We start from the raw sequence: 20,240 nt of genomic DNA on the forward strand, positions 1-20,240 counted from the left end.
TTTATACATGGTTACAAAACTGCATTCTCTTTAATGCCAGAAAAGTTTCTTCAGGATAAGGGATTCTGAGCTCCTACTCTGTTGTCTGTTACAGCACTTCTCTGCAATGGTGGTGCTGCTTTCCTCAACTGTCACTTTCAAAATAAGTCATTTTCTCCAAAGCCTAAGAACAGGGTCAATATCCAATGGGAAAGGAGGAAGGTGATGTGTGCTCTGAAATATCAGATATACAAACTTCATTAATCATCCATATATATCATGTATATGAAACTATAGAATGTGGGGATTAGAGATAAGTAATGAAGACATACTGGCACTCTTACCTGACAACACCTCTAAGTATTCTGCCTTCCATTTATATCTCACAAATTGCTTGATAATCATTCCTTTCACAATCAGAGATTAAAAAAAAAAAGATAGTACGGTGCACGTGAAGCAACATGACAGCATGATTCCAAATGGAAGGCAGTGAAGACTGAAAGCAACAGATACAAAATGGAACATCAATCTTGCAGATACTGGGAACCAAAGGGTGGGGGGAGGGATAACTTATATCACAGTGTTGCTCTTGCTTTTCTACAGAAAGCGTTTGCTTTTCCCACATGACCAAAAGGTACATCAGTGCATGATATTACAAGAACTAATTTAATTCTTGCAATCCTTCTATGAAATAGACACAATTCACTTTAAGTCACACAGAGCAAACCCAGGCTTAGGAAAATGACCCAGAGTCACATAGCTGTCACAGGGCAGTCTCAAAGCTTGGGCTTCTTTTATCTGACCCTAAAGCCTTCACGGAATCTCAAGACACAACCAAGTTACTGGAGTTTGTGTTATACATTTTTAAAGTATTTATTTATTTATTATTTATTTGAAATGCAGAAACACAGAGAGAGAAAGAGGCAGAAAGGGCTTACTCCTCAAATGTCTACAAGAGGCAAGGTTGTTCCAGGTTGAAGCCAGGAGCCAGGTCTCCCCCATGCATGGCAGGGACCCAGGTATCTGAGCCATCACCCGCTGCCTCCCAGGGTGCACATTAGCAAGAGGCTGGAATTGGGAGCAAAGCTGAGACTTTTAACCAATGCACCGCAATATGGACACAGGCATCCCAAATGGCCTCTTAACCACTATGCAAATTGCCTGCCCCTGCAAATATTTTTAAACCACAGAACACACGTTTCATGTATGATGTTTTATCTGATAAACTAAGCCCCCATCTTTTAAAACTACAACCTCATTTACATAATCAGGGACTTACGGTTATGAAAAGACTAAAAGTAGTCCCAGCCTTCAATAAATTTATATTTCCAGAGGTATAAAACACGGAGAGAAATAATCAAAAGCCATGGCAGAATGTCATAAATTCCACCAGAGAGACATAACAAAGAGCAATGAAGAGTTAGAGGACAGAGCACAAGGGGAAAATAAAACATTTAAATTATTAATGAAAGGCATTAAAGCTAAAATACCTTACAAGTTATTAATGTCAACCTTTTTACACTTGTTATTCAGAATATGAGACCACTGTAATATTCCAAAAGAAAAATGTACCATTGTCTTTTTAGGTATTGTTAAAACAGGAATTCCTTCAAATAAGCTCAATAATTAAGACTATTACATATATCACTTTGATCAAAATCAAAGATCTTTGTGGTCTGAACCCTCTTAACTAAATTAAGTGTAGCTGTAACATCTGGCATTAAGATTTCTTTGTGGAATTTAAAATATGAACATAACTTGTATTACAAATCCTAGTCATAGTAACAGGTATCCAGAGAGTAAATTTTAACTTTCAGATAAAAAATAAATCTGATTAGACAACTGAGCAAAGCATTACAACTAAAACAGTGCATTCTACAGCTCGAACAACAATGAACAGTAAAAGTTCAGATGCGGTCATTTAACCAGTAATCACCACCTCATGCAGATCCTCCACGTCTTCATAAGTAAATTGGAGTAGTGTGTATTACAGTGGAAGGTTATGACTGAATGCCCACCCGGTCCCTACACAGGAGTCAACTGAGATGACAAAGAGGCGGGATCTCCATGCCCCAAGAAGGAGCAGCACTGACGCTTGGACTCCGCTCTTACTGGTCTCTCCCCATCCCCTCTCGATGCCTCCTCCAATGACACAGAGTAGTCAACATGATGTTTTCAAATAAAATCAGACCTTATAAACTGCTGTGCTTAAAATATTTAACGACTTCTCAGAATTGCTCTTAAGATAAAGTTCAAAATGCTGAACCTTAGAAAACCGTACCAGCACTGGAGTCCTCCTTATTTCAATGGCCAACTTTCACACCAGGTCTTCTTTCAATCCTTACACGTTCAGGGACTATGAGCATCAGAGTTCCTCCCATGAACCAATCTTACTCTTTCTTTACACCTTGCGACAGCAGGTGCCTTGTCTGCCAGCCAATGCCAATGATTCTCTGGTGCACTGTGGAATTAGAAAGCTGTCTCTGATCTAGACAGCCTGAGAGATCTGGCTCCAATATTTTCATGAAACCCTGAATTTTTTCCATGGAATCTTTATCATAATTGTTAGATTCTGTCACACGATGCACCCAATAAACACGTGTCAGCTAATGAAAAAGAGTAATCACTACAAATACAGTACCTTCTATGACAGTACCCTCCCTCTATTAAAATTGTATTTTACCAAGATAATTTTCCTCAAGCACACTTATTTTGCTCAAGAGCATTATTTTCTAGAACATATTTTCCTATTATTTTATTCACATTGATTAATTCCTTATAAGTAACAAAATATGCTTGATCTTCACCAACTGTGGCAAGCCCCCCCCCCCATGTTAAATCCTAGCTGAGAGGGGAGTCCACTGTCTTCAGTACATTTCAGATTCATTTTTACTGCTGTTATCTGGCAAACACAGTCACACACGCAGCGTGGGCAGCGCTGTGGCACTGAAATTCCTGAAGCGGGCTCCTCCATTGCTGTAGAGTGCTCAGCTCCGAAGACACCAGATATCTTACTGAGTCAATGAGCGTGGGGAGAGGTTATGCTAGGGGTGAGTAGAGATCAACCTTCTGGAGTGAAACTCTCTGCCAGTCACAGAGCACACAGTTACATTTCTCCAAAGATACACTAAGAAATCATGGCTGTAATATTTGTATAGACTTTATTCCTCTTCATCTTTAATCTTCAATGTCTACTGCTTGTGGCCAATAGTTTATTTTATGATTTTGTGAAATACAACGCTACAGCCAACACTTGACTCGAAATGTTCTCCCTGTTCCTTTATAAAATGAAAAATTCAGATTTGTTGTCCTTATTGTCAAGTCAAGCAGCAACACTCAATTTTCCTTCCTTTACTCAGTTCAACTAATCGCCTCCACAGTCCGAGGAGCCTGGATGAGCCCTTCAGATAATGCGATGAGGACTAGCACGCCTCCACGGCTGCCACCTCCACCTGCCTCTCTCACTCCCAAGCTTCCTTGTTCTGTCAGGGAGTTCATGCTTACCTCCAACTCAGAGAAGATCAATTCTGTGGCTAAAGTCTCAGACCATCTGAACCTATACTCTGTACCACTTATCACAATTGTAACTAAAGAAGTAAGAGATATGCTGCTTAATACCTTTTTAGTTCCATAATTTTGCAAATGCCATGAAGTCAGGCTTCTTCTGCCATGTTCTGTATCCCTAGCATCCATCCTATGAATGATAAAATACAGAAACTCATGAAGCTAATCATCTGAGATCTTCAAAAAATAGCAGAGACACTTTGGGGCCCACTCAGGATAAAGTGCCAGCTTCTACAATAGATGAGTGAAAAAATTAACAAAAGCTACCATTTAGTAATCACTTAACATCCACCTAGACAGTGTGAACTGTTTCTGCCCTGTTCACCACTTGAGAACACTAAAGCATGCAGAAGTAACTTTGCCAGCATCACAGATTAAAATTTGGAATCCCGCTTTCCTGACTCCCAAAATTATGGTCTTTCTACTTTTCTTCTTTAATTCTCATCCCTATGCTTTTTTTATTACTGTATTTTTATTTCTCTCCATGTGTTTTTAATGGACAGTAAAGATCATCTGAGAAATGCATAACAAAATGCAATTAGCAGGTGCTGGCCTTGTGGCATGGCGGGTTAAGCTGCGTCCTACAGGGCTGGCATCTCGTCTTGGGGGGCACCGGTTCACATCCTGGCTGCTCTACTTCTAATCCTGCTCCATACTAACGTGCCTAGGAAACTGGCAGATGACTCAAGTCCTTGGGCCCCCATGCCCATGAGACATCCATATGGAGTTCCAGGCTTCTGGCTTCAGTCAGGCCCAGCTCCAGCCGCTGTGGCCTTTCGGGGAATGAACCAGTGGATGAAAGCTCTCTCTCCCTTTTTCACTGTCTCTGTCTCTACCTGTCTCTAGCACTCTGCCTTTCAAATAAATAAAATAAATCTTCAAAGAAAGATGATTTCTAATAATTTGATGTAAATAATTTTAACCATCTTTTTTAGAAAGGAATAAAAGTGAACACAGTATTTGACAATATATTCATTTCTGCTTTATAAATAAGAGATGTTGAAAATGCCTTGATAAGAGATAGTATCAAGCCTCTATATCTTAAAGTTATTTAATATGTAAACATAAGGGAAAGAAGGCTAATAAGAAATAATCAAGTCCTCAAATGATTTCTTATGAAATATTAAGTTACTATTATGCTTAATAACAGAGAAATGAAATTTACCATAATCCTTAACATTTTTAAATACAAAGCATTGTCCTTATGCTACTTTTTCTTCAAGTTACCACAATAAGAATATCTAACACATCTAACATATTTTAGTCTTAAAATATGGTATCGGCTGGCGCCGCGGCTCAATAGGCTAATCCTCCGCCTAGCAGCGCTGGCACACCAGGTTCTAGTCCCGGTCAGGGTTCCAGATTCTGTCCCAGTTGCCCCTCTTCCAGGCCAGCTCTCTGCTGTGGCCTGGGAGTACAGTGGAGGATGGCCCAAGTACTTGGGCCCTGCACCCCATGGGAGACCAGGAGAAGCACCTGGCTCCTGCCTTCAGATCAGCACAGTGTGCAGACCGCAGCGCGGCAGCCATTGGAGGGTGAACCAATGGCAAAGGAAGACCTTTCTCTCTGTCTCTCTCTCTCTCACTGTCCACTCTGTAAAAAAAAAAAAAAAAAAAAAAAAAAAAAAAAAAAATGGCATCATCACATACAATACTGTGCCTTAGCTCATCAACAAAGAAGAAATATGAACATTCATATAAAATCAGCTACCTATTGCATCAAGTTTTTTTTGAAAACTCTAAAGAGTTTTATCGTTTCACTTTATCTCATGGATGTTTTAGAGAGGTAAAGACCCCTCAGTCCCCACATCCTATGATTATTTACAGAGGAAACAGACCTACAGAAGTCATACAATTAATCTGATACAATGACAGAGTGACAACATTATGCTTGAAATCAGAAATGAGAACTTGGAAGAGCAAGACAAAGAAATTTGTTCAGAGTGAGCAACATGTGCTACAAACCTGCCAGGTCACTTTGGGCCAATCAGTTCAATTCTTGACATGAACGTCATTTTTTTTTTTTTGTAGGAATACTGAACTGTAGAAACTAAGACTGTACCTTTTAAGATCTCGTCTATCGCTTTATTATTGCACATATACATAGAGAGCGAATTCAGTGGCACTTAAATTTATCTTGCAACAGTAACTTCCAAAACTGCTTTCATGTTCAGCTGTTTCCTCTAGGTCCATAAAGCACATTCATGCATCTATATAATCATTTATTTATCAAGCATTAAACTCTATCCCATAAATACGTTCTGCTGCAGATTTAAGCGTAACTCAGACAGGGAAAGTAGAATAGGTTTCTAATCTGACTGTTAGAAATACATCTAAAATAGACACCTGGAAGCAGATGTCATAAATATATCATTAGTCTCCCCAACCTAAGAATGAACCAAGGAAATCAAATTCAGGAGGCACTGGCATTACTATAAACAGGATTTAAAATGTTGCATAATATACATACTGTTTCCCTCTTGAATTTTAATATATACCTATTTGAGAGGCAAAGTTACAGACAGAGTAATTGAGAGATAGACAGAAAGGTCTTCCATCCACTGGTTCATTCCCCAAGTGGCTGCAAAGGCCCTGAGCTGAGCCAATCTGAAGCCAGGAGCCAGGAGCTTCTTCCAGGTCTCCCACAAGGGTACAGGGGACCAAGCACCTGGACCATCTTTTCCACTGCTTCCCCAGGCCATTAGCAGGGAGCTAGATCAGAAAAGGAGCAGCTAGGACATGAACCAGTACCCATACGGAATACCAGGGCTGCAGCCAAAGGCTTAACCTACTATTGCCAGTGTCAGCACCTGCTCTTGAATTTTACTTGAATACTTCCAAAGCACTACTGACTTTACTCCTACAGACAGATCTCCAGTTGAGTCAACATTCAGGAAAACCTGTGCGTGTACACACTGTAATACTGACCTCAGTTTCCTTGCATAGACCAATTTCCTTTACTTTAAACATGTTTTACTTGTACTTTATCCCACTTTTCATACTTAAATTTTAGAATAATAATCTTATTTCATGAGAGGTCTGCTTAACACAGTCTCTCTTAGGTTGATGTTGTGGAGATGAACTGAATAAAAAAGAGAGTCACTGAGAAGTAAGAATCTAAGGAAGTTTATGGGGACCCAAAGTGGATGGCAGACAATATCCTGTTAAATTCTGAGATGCAAGGCACAGTCTTGTCTTTATTATGGACTATTCTGCTGACCTTAGATTTTATACGTTGGTGTACATATAACCGAGAATTAGTAACTCTTTCAAATTGCCAAAAAATTGATAGAAGTTACTAACTCTACATAACCAAGAGTTAGTAGCTACAGACTATATTAGCATGTGAGAGTTAGGTATTCTTAAGAATTTCCAAAAAATGTTCAGGGAACCAATTATGCAGAGGGCATGGATGTATGTGCGTCACTGTAGCCAAGTAGTAAAAGTCAAACAGCAATTATTTACTCTTTGATCTAGTAAATGTATTCAAGGAATCTGTGCTGCAGAAACAGCAGGAAAATTGGCCGAGCTTTCAGCACTTTTGTATTCATTGTGAAATCACTTATCCTAGCAAAAGAAATGACAACCCACATGAATAAGTCAATGGTTAAATATGTCATGGTGTATCCACACTATGAAGTATTTTACTATATTAAAAATGATGCTTTGAGAAAAATTAATGGTACTGGGAAATTGGAGAGAATTATACCAACTGCATAGTTTAATCTCAAGTCCATTAAAACACACACAATACAGATACGGGTAATCAAGGCAAAAATCTAAGTATGAAATAGTCTCTGTGAACCCTGTGGTTCATCACTGCATTACCACATGCTGAGGGATTTCTGTTTTAACTTCACATATCTCTCTCTTATATTTCACAAGTGTTCGATGTAAGTATGTAGCACAATCATTAAAACTATGTTAAATAAGATCTTCAGAATGTATAATATGCTACACTGGCAAGAATGCATGGGAATCAAAATTCAGCCACTACTGGCCTCCAAACAGAAACAGAAGCATGCCTGCATATATACATGATCTATAGTAGGATAGGAGCAAAAATGCATTCCAGAATAACATCTACCAAGCCAAGAGACAGAAGCAAGAAAGGAACATGGCAAGATCACCCAAAGCACATGGACTAACACGGTCCTCTGACATGGATACCTTGAGACCTTCATACTAACTGTTCATCGATTTGTAATACACTGGCTTCATGTCCCCTTCATAAACCTAGTGCCTCCTTTCATATTCCATTACACTTCTGTTGTTGTTGCTCCATCTCAACACCCCCTAAATTCAAGGAAGTAAACACACATACACACACCACCGCTATCTCACAAACATCTATTATTCAAGAAAGGTCTTGAATAAGTGTCTGCTCAAAAGCTCGAAGCAAATTTCATTTCAGAACACTACCTTCGGCAGCCCAGCAGGCTACTTCAGCAAGATAAGATCACACATTTAATCAAATGCTCTAAGAAAAGAAATACTCACAAAGTTTACCTAATATCTCAAGTCATAAGAATGCAATGTTGACAGCATACTAATTTTTAGTGCTCTTTCTTATTTAAGGATTTGCAACAAAGAAAATCACTATACTTGTGAGTTCTAATTAAGGCTGCTCCTAATCTTCAAAAATTCTCCCAAATTATCTTTTTAAGTTACTATTTGTATTAAGTTGGTCTTTAAAGATGACAATGGACTTTCAATGTAACTTCTCATTTTTAGTAAAGAAAAATAAAGAACAGTAAGTTTAAGAGGGCTCCATATTTATACAAACAGTATCTGTTTTTAAAACTTTTATTTACAGAGCCGGCGCCGTGGCTCAATAGGCTAATCCTCCACCTTGCGGCGCCGGCACACCGGGTTCTAGTCCCAGTCGGGGCGCCGGATTCTGTCCCGGTTGCCCCTCTTCCAGGCCAGCTCTCTGCTATGGCCAGGGAGTGCAGTGGAGGATGGCCCAGGTGCTTGGGCCCTGCACCCCATGGGAGACCAGGAAAAGCACCTGGATCCTGGCTCCTGCCATCGGATCAGCGCGGTGCGCCGGCTGCAGCGGCGGCCATTGGAGGGTGAACCAACGGCAAAGGAAGACCTTTCTCTCTCTGTCTCTCTCTCTCACTGTCCACTCTGCCTGTAAAAAAAAAAAAAAAAAAAAAAAAAAAAAACTTTTATTTAATAAATAAAAAATTTCCAAAGTACAACTTTTGGATTATAGCAGTTTTTCTCCCAATAACCACCCTCCCACCCACAAACCATCCCATCTCCTACTCCCTCTCTAATCCCATTCTTCATCAAGATTCATTTTCAATTCTCTTTACATACAGAAGATCAACTTAGTATATACTAAGTAAAGATTTCAACAGACTGCACCCACAGAGACACATAAAGCATAGAGTACTGTTTGAGTACTAGTTTTACCATTAATTCGCATAGTACAACACATTAAGGACAGAGATCCTACATGAGGAATAAGTGCACAGTGACTCTCATTGTTGATTTAACAATTCACACTCTTGTTTATGGTATCAGTAATCACCCTAGGCTCTTGTCATGAGCTGCCAAGGCTATGGAAGCCTCTTGAGTTCACCGACTCTTATCATATTTAGACAAGGCCATAGTCAAAGTGGAAGTTCTTTCCTCCCTTCAGAGAAAGGTACCTCCTTCTTTGATGGCCCGTTGGCCCGTTCTTTCCACTGGGATCTCACTCACAGAGATCTTTTACTTAGGTTGGTTGGTTGGTTGGTTGGTTTGTTTGTTTTTTGCCACAATGTCTTGGCTTTCCATGCCTGCGAAACTCTCATGGGCTTTTTAGCCAGATCCGAATGCCTTAAGGGCTGACTCTGAGGCCAGAGTGCTATTTAGGGCATTTGCCATTCTGTGAGTCTGCCGTGTATCCCGTACAAACAGTATCTTTAAAGTGTCAGCATTCAACACTACTCAGACTCTGGTTTTTGTAATAAAGAATTCATATTATATGTCTGTCATTTAAATAACATCATTATTGCCTATGTTGACATATATTTTCCCCAGATTCTGCAGGTATGTATAAACTTATCTACATTCAATTATTTAAAAAGCCCTACTTGATGCAATTCCTAAAACTCTGCCTCCAAACAGAAGGTTTACTTGAATCAACATATTCCCATCAGAAGCATGACATAATGAGTACACTAGCTAGTGTAAAATAATGAGATGTCTCAAACAGATGGGTGGATACATATCTGTAAACCTATTTTTTTCTACTTTGATTTCTATTTGCATTTATTTTATGCTGTTTTTATTCTCATGCCATAAGTTTTTGTTTCTTCAGTTTCTTCTAGGATAACTTTTTCTTCAATTCTATATCAACTTCAGGTTTGGAAAACAATTTGTTCCTTTTCAGTATGGACCGTACTTCAGTAGCCAGTGGGGCTCTTACAAGAGTTAACTGAGCAGCATCAGATGGCACATCTTGGGGACTCTGTTCACAGGCATATACTCTATGCCTAGATCTTCTACATTTAACCCTGTAAAACCACCATTGCTGTCTTCATTTTTAAGCATGTATGGGAAGAATCCAGCACTCTCTGTGCCACCAAACCTGTGTCCAGGCTGGAGTGGCGCATAGTGACCCTTCAGTTGTCCAGTGTCTCTGCACATAGTCAGAACTTGATGACTGGAGCAGTTTCACAGATGACCTGGGTGTTCATGAAATGAACCTGAAGACTTGGACCTACGCATCTGTCTGATGTACATGATTTCGTTGGACTTTCTGGGTCCAGGGAGTAGGGAACCACTTTCCAAGACTACTCTACTCTGGCTGCTTGTAGGAAGACAGCAAACCAATTTTAACAGTTTTCCTAACCCGTTTTCCTAAACCAGATTTGTCTCAGTTCACAAAGAATCACTGTTGTGGACACAGATATGATCAGGCTCTCTTCCTTTTCACTGTGGACAACATCTCCATCTTGAAGCTACACTATCTGTCTGTCCTCAGAGGAACCAGAGTCTCCTTCCTGATTCCACCAAGCTGGTGACAGCACAGTGGTGTGAAGCTGAGATCTCCGTTACACTGTGGTGAAAGGGAAAATGCCAGGAGTCAGAAAGAAGGATGTGCTGAGGCCTAGTGTTCTTCTCGTGCTAATTTCTTCCGATGCCTGCATAAACCCCCATCTGTCCCTACGATTCTTTAAATACCAAGCACAATAACTTCCCAATACATTAATCATTTCAGCCTAAAGCTAGCCAGAGGTGTCTTTGCAATTAGATGAGAAATAATGAATACCCCCTTCTTGTAAACCTCTAAAGTTGAATGTAAGTATATATGACAACTGAGATGCTAACATAACGTATGCATCATTTCAGAATGTAAAATAATATTTTACTCTCATGCATAAATTTACTGAAAATGAAGATGAAATTTAACTGAAATTGCCAAAAAATTACATTGCTGTATATTATCTTAAAAGAAGCTGGTTGCCTGAGTTCTGTGTCCAAAGTCAGCTACACTCAACAATCTGATAAAAACTCACTCAACAACTCCAACTGAACATTAGACATAAGAAGAGAAAGGCTGCAGATAGATGCATGCCGATGCTAACACAAAACCACTTCTCAATAGGTTCTTTCTCCATTCCCTGAGGCCATGATCAGTATTCTGAGTCAAGGTTCAAACAACAACCATCAGCTACTGAGAAATCAAGAACACTGAAACTCTGAAACAAAAGTGTTCATGTAAACCAGCAGAGCCTTTCCATTCTTGCCAGAAATAAAATCTCATACAAAAAAAAGATGGCCAGCCATCAGGACCACTTCCTCTTACCCAGAAGTATTTGCAAGAGCTTAAGGAAAAGAAAAGGGAAGAAAAAAAAAAAAACAACCAAATGAAAACAAAACAAAACAGGAGACTTGTTGAAAAACCTCTTACAGGGTCAGCTGTCAATGGAATGCATTTTAGTATTCAGGTTACCCACCCATGCAGAACATCAAAAACTGGGCTGGAGTCTCTCCCCTATTCTCCAGGCTCAGACCACTGGGAGCCACCGGGGCTGTCCTGAATAGTAACATGCTCTGCCTCGGCGGGGCGCGTAAACACCAACACAAGCTGATCAAACAGCTTCCACTTGGCTTTCCTTGAGTCATAGTTTAAACACTTAAAGACTGGGACAACTTAGCAAGTCAGTTGTCCACTGTGCAATGTTCTCTCTCACTCATCTGTATGACCTGCTACACTGTACTCTTTTTAACACAGACGTTGGATGGTTTTAGGCAAAACTCACATGTTTTAGTAGTTTCTCTTATTGGCAGCTATCACTGAAATACAGATGTTAGTTCTGCAATTTGAACTTATGTATAAGAACTGCAAAACTACTCATCTTTAAAGCAATTTTCAGAACTGAATTTTAAAGGGTCCATCTACATTTTATAACAATTTCATGAGAACCTCAACTTTGGCATTATAAATCGTTGAAAAGTGTGGAAATCCTGAAATCTAGGACATTTATGATGACGTGCTTTGGTTACAACACTCTAGAAAATTCTGATGCAGTTAAAGCTCAAAAAACTGCAAAAACCATGTGCAAAGGTGATTAGATTTTTAATTTAAAATGTCTTGAGCTGTTTTTTCCATATTATACCTGCCTGATTTAAAGTCAATACTCAGACATAGTACTTGGTGGACATCAAAGATCTCTTTCTGTCAAAATGACTTTGGGTGGGGAATTAGTAGCAGACAACAACATTCCAAGAATAAGAGAAAGGGCTCAGAAATTGGCATTTAAAGTTTAAAAAGAGAGAGGGAAGGAACATGGAAATGACAGAAAACATGACACCTTTCTCAACTTCTTAAGAAAATGCTACTGATTTTCATAGATCATCAAGAACTCTTCAATTGAGAAAATACATTTGATTCAGCTGAGTTTTCTTGATAAAAGTAGTCAAGGACATTTCTATAACACTACGGGTGGTAATAACAGGTACCATGCACTAAATGTTCACTCTGCAGGTAATTTTTGGTTTTTTGTTTTTTTGAAAGACATAGACTGAATGAGCTACCATTCTCTGGTTCACATGCCCAAATGCCTATAATAGCCACCTATCTGGAGCCAAACCTGGGAGTCAGGAACTCAATCCTGGTGTCCCAGGGAAGTGGCAGGATCCCAACCAACTGAGCTACCACTGTTGCCTCCCAGAACCTGCATGAACAGGAAGCTGGACTTAGAAGCTTGGTGCTGAAAACTGAACCCAGACCCTGCGATATGTATGGCAGATGCTTTGACTGGCATTTTACCTCCTAGGCCAAATATCCACCCCAACACGGTACATTTTAATTATTAGTCCCCTCCCTACATGGGCAATGTGGCTTTTATCATCTCTGTTTTACAGAGATGAAAGAACTAGACACTCGCATGTGGTACTCAAGTGTCTCTCATTCCAAAAACCAACTGGGAATAGCGAAGTCCGTGATTCCTAAACAGTGGCCTGCTATGCCCATCTACGGTGTATGATTCAGTTTCTACAACACCAAGCAGGATTAACCAAAGGGCTGGAGAATGTAGATGCTAAAGTAGTAACTTCCTACTGAGAGGTTTGGATCAGAAATGATACCAAGCCATGCCATGCATCACACCCCACACATGCATGCACAGTAATTTATAAATCTATCTATAAAGTGTTCAGTCATTTCTAGCTAGATGTTAGCATCCAGTGAAACCAGACTTGTGTGGAACTTCCTGTACTAGTGAGGGATCTCACCACTGACAGACTGAGAACCAGAGTCTATAATTACCCCCAAGGATCCTTCTCACTGCAAATGGCCTGTTGTGGTGCTTAGACAGTGATTAACAGATTAAGAGTGTAGTGAGCCGTCTTGATATCACTTCAGAAAAGTGATTTCCTCCCTAATAATTCCCCAGATACATAAATATTCAATTAGGGTCTTTGAAATCTAGTTTTAATTAGGCATTCAACTCACTACCCAACTTCAAACTTAGCTCAAGCTAACAAAGGTGTTTTATTAATTCTTCCTATTAAAAAAATACCAATAACCTTTTGTGAGGTTTAAAGTGCAAGGGTAAAATAAAGCCAGGATTACCTTCTATGTAAACTTTTACATTAAGTAACATTTTAAGACAAACTGTAAAGCAATGATGGAAACATAACTGCATTTCTGAATCACATAGGGAATTGATTAAAGTTTCCCAGGACCCTCATGAGACCTGACAAGATGATGATGATGATGATGAAAGTGACAGCAACAAATAATTACATTTTATTATCATGCACCAGGAACTATTTTAACCATTTTGCATACACTTGCCCATTAAATTTTCACAATATGTGAGTTAGGTGCCATGGTAAACCCACTAAAATATAACCGGATAATGAGACAGAGAGATCAAGTATCTCGCCTGAATCAAATAGCTTATCAAACCTAGACAAACACATTCCAGAACCCCACCCTTTCACCTCAACACTCTTCTGCCCTCCTAGATGTCAGAATACATAGACTTGGGGCCCACATTTGAGATTTTCCCTTTGGACTTCCTTGCAGCCATTCCATTCCAGTCAGCAGGTTAGCAGACAGACCTACAGCTCAAAACCTTCCCTTTCACCAAGTGGGGACCAGCATGAAAACCAAGGAATTTTTAATGAAAACCAAGGACCAGCATTAAAACATCAGAATTTTAGGCACAGAATAACAAAAATGACAAGTAATTAATAAATGAAACATCCAACCTGCCTGCATCTTTTTACAGCTTGCACCTCTGTGTGATTTCTTGTCCTAGATGGCTCCTTATATGGCCAGACTGGTGGCACTGCTGACTACAAGATGGCATAGCTTGGAAAGGTTTCCTTGAGCAGTTCTTAGAATTTCCGGCCCCAGGAATCTGTGACACCCTTACAAATTGATTACTTTAAGTGACTTTTGATTATGTTGTCGGTAGCTATCAATGTTTATAACATATTAATTACTGGTAAAATCAGAAAACACAAGAATATGCATGCCATACATCCACGGGCAATGAGGTGATCACATGTCCCATGCCTTCTGGAAAACTCTACTGTACACTGGTTACAAAACAGGGTGAAAGGCATTTAATGTCTTAGCATGATTATGAAAATGTTTTCTCTTTGCAAAACCTCTGAAAGGGTCTCAGAGTTCCCCACCTTCCCCAGAAAACATTTTGGGGACACTCATTTTGCCATCTCAGAGTTTTCAATACGAACAGGATTGTCACTAACAATATTCCACTTAAAGTCTTGAATAAAATGAGAAGTTTAAGTTCTTTTAATATCTCTATGCAATTCTTATGACGTTCATTAGCATTAAGTCTAAGTTCCCATTTTAACTGTCAATAAGACCTAGGCAAGACATGATTCATTAAAATCTACAGAATCTGTGTTGATTAAAGTAAATAAAGAAAAAGATTCAAGTAATTCTCCAAAAGAAAGAAAAAAATTCAAGTATTTCAAAATAGGGCAACTAATTTTCTTTCTTCATACTTTGTACTTGTGAGTGAATGTGCCCTTTCCACAATTCAAAGACAAAAATTACAACCGGTGACTTATGCAGAAATAGACTTAAATCTTAATGATTGAGATCAAAGTAATACATTAAACAGTTTAGGTAAAAACCTGCACATCTAGAACTCAAATGCTCTCTAGTGGCACACTCACACTACTTTTTCAAATGCCAATAAGCATCAATACCGAAATCACAATGAATGAAAAGTCTGGATCTCTCTCTCTCCATTGACCAACAACTCTAAGTGCATGCACACGTATGTGCACACACACAAAGATAACAAAGGGAAAATATCAGAGGTCTTACACTTGAATATCTTACCTTTATTACAAAATAGGGTAGCCTACAAAAATGCATTTGCATAAAAGAGAAATAGATAAATGCAACAGTAATCTAAGTGTAAACATGTCTTTTAGGGCAAACAAATGCTAATTTACAATGAAGCCTCAGTCTCAGGGTTCCACCCTAAGTGAACAAATGCATATTTTGGATGTAATGCAAATCTAGAAGGCAAAATAGCTATTTGCAAATCTTGAACTTCCCCTCCCTTCAATTCCAACTGCTCTAGACATTCACGCCACGCTAAAAAGGCTGCACAGGATCTTCCCAAAATCACTGTCTAATCCTAAATACAAAGATCACAATTAGCTTTCCTTGTTTATTTCAGTGTCAGATGCTCCACTTTTAACAGTAACTGCCACTTCTCCTTAGCAGTCCTTTTGAAACAGTTTCAACCAATGCTTACTGAGGCCCAATCCCAATCTGCAACACAATTCAGTTTTGCATCCTATTATTTGCCTAACATCAATTCATTTCTGATTTCCTTGGCTATGGCTTACAACTGAATCAAAGGTAAATCAAGTTCATAAAAAGCCTGCCTTCCTAAGTACGAGCAGTAACACCAGGTGCAGTAGCTAGAGGCTGTAAGTTGCATACTTACTATCATTCCCTGTGGGAAGGAATCTGTAAATCTGCAAAATGTAAGAAGGTCATAATTAAAAAATCATTTCTGAAAGGCCTTCCATTCATATTTTTGAGGAGGCCAAGCCATCTAAAAGTAGGGCACCAGAAGCATTTACCCATCAGACAAATCACATGCTTGCTTAAAACTCTTTCTGCCCGCACGCCTGCTGCACCCTACCATCTCTATCTTAACAACAACAAAAATAGTTCATATAAACCTTTCCACAAACCAGGCCACCTACTATGAGACTGGAGCAATAGTCCAGTCAACCATGTAGTCCAGAGGAGCAGGTTACCAAGTATTTAGTGACCAAGAAGGGCAAAGGAATGGCACCCACACACTCTGACACATTCACCTTCAGCTAAAGACAGTCCAGTACAGCTCTAATGACATCAGGACCTGTGGAATGTATGACTGCCAGGAAACACATGCTGCTGGGAGACAAACAGCAGATCTCACCCCATCTGCCAACCTGAGGACTGGGGATCACAGTGATCAGATAGTCAGCAATGCGAGCGCAAGGACTGTTTAGTCCTCGGAAGCATTCACAAGTGTAAAGACTTTAACACACAGCCTCCAGCAATGAAGCAGATATAGGAAGCTAGGTTCTCACCAAGTAAATCATAACTCTAAGCTTCCTCCCAGGATGATGGCCACTAGCAATCTGTCTTTAAAAACAGAATAACCCCAAGCATCAATGATTCAGTCATATTTTTTTTTTTTGCAGCTTACTTTTTTAGGAGAACAAGACCTCCGAAAAGAAATCCAGAAATTACTGTACTTAAAAAACAAAGTACCCATTTACAGTTCCACACGTTTTTCAAAATTAGAACACAACCCTTTGCAACAAATACCAAAGAAGTCACAACTAGTCCAGAACTAAGAATGTAGTAGCCTTCGATTATTGAAATTAAAAAAGCAGTTTAGCTGTGCAAAAGTAACAATTTAGAAACTGTTATCTTCATTCATTCTTTACCCTTGCTTTGGTTACAAAAAAAAGAAAAAAAGATCGAGTGAGTGCAACACAAATATCCTCTGAACTCCTACACAAATTATCTGGTATCCTCTTTTGGTGATACTATAAAAGAACTAGTGAGTCTATTTGTAGTCCACATACAGAGAAATTGGGCGCCAACACTTCCTGGTATTTAGTATCATTAGAGATGGGAAAATGTATTAGGGAAATCTGGCTAAACTGTTTAATCTCACAGGGAAACATAGGAGATTCTCACGGTGAAAAAAAAAATTGCCAAAGAGGAGTTTCTCTGCAGATTCTACCCTGACATTCTCTAGTGATGACAGCCCATATGACACTAAAATTAGCAGACTGCCTAGTGACTTCGGAGCAAAACACGGAAGACAATTTCTCCTTCCTGCCAGAGTCGCTGCGTCGCCTCCTTTCCCCAGCAGCTGGCTGCAAGGATGCAAAAATTCGAGGTGCAAGAAGGCTTCTCCTCGCTAATGAGTAATCCCCCCCCCCCCCACCGCAGGAAAGTAAACACGGCGGGCAGGGGCGGCTCGGCCCGGCGGCGGGGATGCGCGCACCGTTGTTTACAATGCGCTCTGACTACCGCAGGCAGGGATCGCACGCAGACCCGGGCGGAGACACCGAGGCTGGCCACTTCACCCAACTGCTCTGCTATCCCTAGCCATACAACCAGGGGACCAGGGAAGGGGCCGGAGCACCCACCCCGGAGTCCGGGGCTTAGCCGGCTTCTCTCAGAGCGTTCCATCCGTCTGCGGGTGAGAACTACTCTAGGAGGTCCTCATGGGCGCCCGGGCGAGGTGCGTGGAGCGCTGCACCAGCGCCTCTCACGCGCCGTACGCATCCCGCCGAGCTGCGCCTCTCCGGGGGAGCCTGGACGCTCGCAGCCCTGCGGGGCCCCCGCGGCCTCCCCAAACCTGATTTTCCAGTTAAGCGGATGGCGGGCGCTTGCGATAAGGGAGCTCCGCTCAGGTGGCATGAGCTCACCTCCCGGCCGGCCCCCGGGCGCACACGGACACGGGCTAATCCTGGCCAAGGGGGTCGCCTCCCTAACCGTCACACACACACGCGCGCGCGCGCACACACACACACACACACACACACGCGTACGGCCGGTGGCTGGCACGCTCCGCCTCCGAGCTCCGACGTGGGACCCGCGCCTGGGTCTCGGCTGCAGCGCAGAGCCTGCCCCGTCCCTGGAGGGGTGCCCGAGGTGGCTGCCCTCTTACCTGTAACCCGCGGCCGCCAGGCTCTGCCCACCGCACCCGGGGCCGTGGCCGCCCGGATTCTTGCAACACCGCCCCCACCCCACCCCCCAGCCCAGCCCAGTGTGTCCGCTACCAGCACCAGCACAGCCCCGGGCCACCCATGAAAAGTGGCAGCTTTTTCCCCAGTCAAACCCGCCTAACAAAGCGCGGGCACGCAGGGCGAAACCCCACGGCCGTGCTGGGGACGCAACCCGCGGGGTGCGGGGCGGCAGCGCCCCTGGGCGACTCGGGGGCCGCAACCTGGACGATCGCGGCCACCTTGGATGCTCCTGGCGGGCGTCGAGGGAGGACCGCGCCGGGCTCGCCACCCCGCAGCCCGGCTGCTCACCGGGTCCCCGACCGTTCTCCAGCGCGCGCCCGCCGCCAGCGGCACTAGCTCCGGCCAGGCGGAGAAAACGCGCCCCCCTGGTCTGCTTGCTGCCCCCGCCCGGGGATGGCACTGGGGTGAGAAGCGGAGGGGGAAATTTCCGAGGTGGAACCCGTTCCTATTCCGTGGCGCGGGCTACCGGGAACGCGCCGGGTCCCCTCTCCCCTTCATCGCGCGCCCGCCAGGGTCGCCAAATCGCCCAACAGCTGAGGAGGGGAAGAAAAAAACCCGCCGAGCCCATGTCAAACGCGTGCGTGCGCCCGCCGGCCGGGAGGCTCCCTTCGCGGTCCGAAGAGTGCGCGGCGCGGGCAGGGCGAGGGCGCGTGAACCCGCACCCCTGGGCCGGCCCCCGCGGCGGTGCGGAGTGCGGGGTTCATCCATTACCTTTCGTGGCCGCCAGTCCCGGAGAGGTCCCATCAGCCGCTCAACAACCTGCAGCCGGGCGCAGTTTCCACAATCCAGCCATGAGCCGGGGCCAGAGCCGGGGCGGCCCCGGCGGAGACACCCCCCGCACCGCACGCGGCCCGGAGCGCACAGAGACCGCAGCGGGCGGAGACGCCGGGCAAGCAGCGGCACGGGAAAAGTCCGTCTTCGCCCCTGTCTTCGGCTACACAGCCATGGAGACGCCGAGCGCGGACGGGGGTGGGGGGAAAGCGAGCGCCCGCCGCCGGCTTCCTCTGCGTTCCTCGCCTCACACGCCCCAAGGGGGCGAACGCGCCGCCGAGCGCGAGGAGGGCTGCGACGTCGCTGCGAGTCCACAGTTGCCCAACTTCGGAGTCGGGCTCCGGGTCCGGCGGCCGCCGCCGCCGCCGAGGGACCCCGCGGCAGCTACCAGCGCGCGGTGGTCATCGCCGGGGCGCCCGGGCCGCCTCTCGCCGCCGCCGCCGCTGCCGCTCACGAACAGACGCTGCCGGGGAGACCGAAAATCTCCCACCATCCCCCCAGCCGATCTTTATATCCAGTTCTCCCACCCCACCCCCTCCGCCTTCTTTCTCTTCTTCTTCCTCGTCCTCCCCTTTCCGCCTCGGAGCGGGAGCGATGGAATAGGTAGGGGAAGCCGCGAGGGCCAGGGGTGGCTTCTCCGCCGAGCCCCCCTCCTCCTCCTCTTCCTCCTCCTCCTCCTCCTCCCGAGGTTCTCTCCCGGGCGAGGGTCCCCTCTCGCGCCCGCAGCCTGCGCCGAGAGCCACGCAAACTCCTTCCCCGGTGCACGGCGGACGCGCGCGAGCAGAGCGGGCGCCGGGCGGCCGCGGGCTGCGTCCCGGGGGCCGGGCCCCGAGCCCCGGCGCGGGGTGATTAGCGCGCCGGCCGAGCCGGGCAGCCGCGGGCATGTGGGAGCTTCATCGCGCGGCCAGGCTCCGCGCCGCCTTCGCCTCCCTCGCCGCCGCCGCCGCCGCCGGGTGCCTCTCCTCTCCGGCTCCGCAAAGCGAGCGTGGCGCTGGCGCTCTCCAGACACGCACCCGCGCGAGCGCCTGGCGGAGCAGCCCGGGCCCCCCGCGCGCGCGCGCCCGCAGGCAGAGCACGGAGGCGAACGGAGAAGAAAGAAAGGGGAGGGGGCGAGTCACTGGAGGCGGCGGCGGTGCTGGTGGTGGTCGTGGCGGTGGC

The 20,240-nt window shown here is 44.0% G+C and overlaps 1 protein-coding gene across 18 annotated transcripts in view; it reads right to left on the bottom strand.

The window, feature by feature from the left end:
* The window catches only part of ADGRL3 (adhesion G protein-coupled receptor L3), an 870,273-nt gene extending 850,289 nt beyond the window's left edge, over positions 1-19,984 (bottom strand). For all 18 annotated transcript variants that reach the window (XM_051819791.2, XM_051819792.2, XM_051819789.2 and 15 more), the window contains exon 1: positions 19,023-19,984. The gene's annotated coding sequence lies outside the window, so the exon portion shown is untranslated. The remainder of the gene's footprint in view (positions 1-19,022) is intronic.
* Positions 19,985-20,240: the final 256 nt, after the last annotated feature.

The sequence above is a fragment of the Oryctolagus cuniculus genome, chromosome 8 (genome assembly GCF_964237555.1).
Source record: "Oryctolagus cuniculus chromosome 8, mOryCun1.1, whole genome shotgun sequence".
Classification (NCBI taxonomy): domain Eukaryota; kingdom Metazoa; phylum Chordata; class Mammalia; order Lagomorpha; family Leporidae; genus Oryctolagus; species Oryctolagus cuniculus.